The sequence below is a fragment of the Caloenas nicobarica genome, chromosome 2 (genome assembly GCF_036013445.1).
Source record: "Caloenas nicobarica isolate bCalNic1 chromosome 2, bCalNic1.hap1, whole genome shotgun sequence".
In the NCBI taxonomy this organism is placed as follows: domain Eukaryota; kingdom Metazoa; phylum Chordata; class Aves; order Columbiformes; family Columbidae; genus Caloenas; species Caloenas nicobarica.
Window position 1 is genome coordinate 49,426,778 of NC_088246.1, and position 3,222 is coordinate 49,429,999.

Below are 3,222 nucleotides of genomic sequence, written 5' to 3' on the forward strand. Positions count from 1 at the left end.
GCCCGTGCTCCTATATGTCACTTGTGGAGTGTGTAAAAAAATTCAATTTATTATTGCATTATCTAATAGGGCTTTCTCCTGCCAGCCTTGTGAGGTGCTTTTTGGTCATGCTTGAATAAATTAAGAAATGAGAGGTGTTCTGCCCAGTTATAAAGTAATTTTAATAACGTACCAGTGATATTGCCAAAACAAATAGATGTTGGCTACAGGTGGTTAGGCTGTGTTAATAAAACATCAGTTAAATTATCTGGAAACCACAGCTTGAAGGCTGTGGAGGGAAAAACAGGGTGCTTTGGGCCTCCCAAAATACAAGATAACAGTGGAAGCCTTGAAAATTCAAGGATAGGGCATTAACAGAGACCTCAGGGCTGTAGACACAAACCACAAACTGTGAACCACAGGTCACTAAAGAAAGGAAGACTTGGAAGTTGAGTCAATTGATTTTGTGAGTTAACAAATAGTACAAAGAACAAGTCTGTAACATGGGTAAAACCTGTAATGTGGTAAATTGAAATAACACAGACCTGTGAGCCAACAAAGAAAGAACAAGTTAACAGACCGTTAGCAAACGTTTAAAAATGACCCCAAGCAGACCTAAAGTGAGGGGAAAGAAATGTACAACATCATTCTCCTTCTGGCAAAGAGGAAGAAGAAATCATAAACATTAGCGCTGTGATCATAGCGAAGAACTCGGGACTCTGACAACTTACTATAACCAACCTTTGCTTTTTCTAAAGAAGACCGGTGTGATTGACTTTTGAGTCCAGTGGAAGGGTGAGCACAATACCAGAGAAAGGCATTACATTTCTGTGTAGTAGTTTTCATTAAACCACTATTGAATGAGCTGCAATAATTGGTTAATTTGGCCTAAATGTCTTAGCATGATTGTAACCAGACTCATAATAACTCTATCATTTGCAAAGACTTGGCTTTAAGTTTATGGAGAGTTTCTTTAGCTCACATAGATTGCATGGCTTGTTTGGTCTGGACCCTAAACATAAGGACGGACAGATAAAACTTGGCTGCAACTGTTGGTGGAGATGGCAAGCAACAAAGGCCTGTGCTGCAACAGCCCAGCAAAACAGGAATGGGATCAGAACGTGCCCAGCACTCAGTATGATCTTACCAGCTCTGTGCAAACACCTAAAGATGATTGTGTGATGTGAAAGCACCCAGTTTTGTCAGCCTGGGCCTAAACCTGTCTGTTAGTGCACAGCTCAGATGGCTGGAAGGGGTTATTGGGATATCACCTTACAGCTGCTCCACAGGTGGACTCTATTCTGTTAAAACCAGGTTCAGAAATGGAGTTAGTATCCAATGAATCCGTGTGAATCTACTTCTAAAAGAAAGTTGAAATCTCTAGTAGAAGTGAAGTGTTAAGAGTCGATGTCTAAATACGCGAGTTGTTCTTTCTCAAGGTGCAAAATGTAAACAAAAATGCACGCAAGATTCACTAAGGGCCTGCTAACTAAGGGAGATGATTGCAGTGATCTTCTTGCAGGGGACCCCAATAAGCACCTGCTTTAATGCTTACATACACTCATAAGAACCAGGGAGCACTATTCTGTAACCCCTATGCACTTCGGCCAGGTCCCAGGGGATTCACATAGGAATGTTAGTGAAGGAGGGAAAAAAATAACAAGGCGTCCTGTTTCCAGTTTGCTTAGGCAGTGGCCACTGGCAGCTACAGCACTGGTATGCTGAGAAGTGACTGACCTGACTTCTCTCTTTTCAGATCACCTCTGCAAATAATCTTTTTTTCCCCAACACAGGCAAGCGGTGCGCACATTTCAAAACGCAGGCTGGTTTTACTTCTGGTAGAACAGATACCCTTACATTTCAGGAAAGTTTGCATAGTTTATTTTATGCCAAGCTGTTTGCAGCGGAACCGTTTCCTCTTCTCCTCCCAACACACGCAGCTTCCAGAAGGCATTTTATACGCAAAATGCTGCAGGCAGGGGATGGGTGGATGTGGGGGTAGACTGGAGCTTGGATAAAAGGGTTCTGTCTTTCTGGGCAGGAGCTCTGGTCCACACCTAATTTGCAAACCGACTTTATTAAGGCAGCCTTGTTTAAAAGAATGTTGGAACAAAACTTTATTATTTTTAATTATGAAGCCATAACAGTTCTAGCAGACAGAGTACAGATCAGGTGTGATAAAACTTAGGTGTGATAAGTTAGTTACCCAATTGTGACCATTTGCTTTTCAGACTTTAGTGTCTATGCTGCTTCTAGAAAAGCTTTCTAGTCTTCAAATAAATGTGTAATGCGTAATGCTTCTGCTCTCCCTTTTGACTCAGTGAAGACCCTTTGTAATAGGCAACCTATCAGTAATTTTTGGATTGTATTTGTTTTTAATGCATTTGAGAAAACCAGCTAGATCCTTGTTGCAGGAACCACTCATTTCTGCACAGTTTGAGCAACATAGTTTTGAGATTGTGCATGTTGCATATGAAAGTTGCATATGAAAGACTCACTGTCTTCCAAACTTTGTATGGCAGAAGGCTGAAGTTTAGCTCACTGTTTTTCTGCCCTCCCCCCCTTTTTTTTTTGGTGTGCAGTCCCCTAGGTCCATTTCTGTTGTAGATGCTCTTTGGGAATTTAGGCCAATGTACAACAGGCTTCCTTACCACTTGTGCACAATCCTATGGAAATCTACAGCCTGAAAACCTGTGGTTTAACCGCATGTATCCTTTGTTAGGAATATCCAAGTCTTTTTGCAGCTTAGCGTAAGCTTAGTATAAGCACTCCATTGTTTCAAAACCATTCTCTGTCTTTAGAATACGCTTTAATTCACATGAGTTTTAATAATTTATTGTCCAACACATTTTCTATTTTGTTTCCAGTTTCCTATGCTACATTAGGTATGTCACTTATGACCAGATTTTTGAAATTTTACCCCTTCCATAGATTAACTTTTCTGAAAATATGGTATCTGATTTTAGTACTTCTGTTGAAACTTCAGCTTTTCTGAAAAAGTGAGTTTTAACCTCAAAGCTCTCTATTTTCAAAGGTATTTAGGTCTGAAAACACTTTCCTTTTTGTGAAATGAGGATAACGGCATTTTCATATTTAACACACACACATATAGATTGCCTGGTAAATGTATGAACACTGAGTGGAATCAGTAGCATTTAAATATAGAGCTGCGAGAAACAGTAGGAGAAACTGGATGCATGTGGTCATTTTTCTGCAGTTTTACTGTGGCTTTACACTGATTTT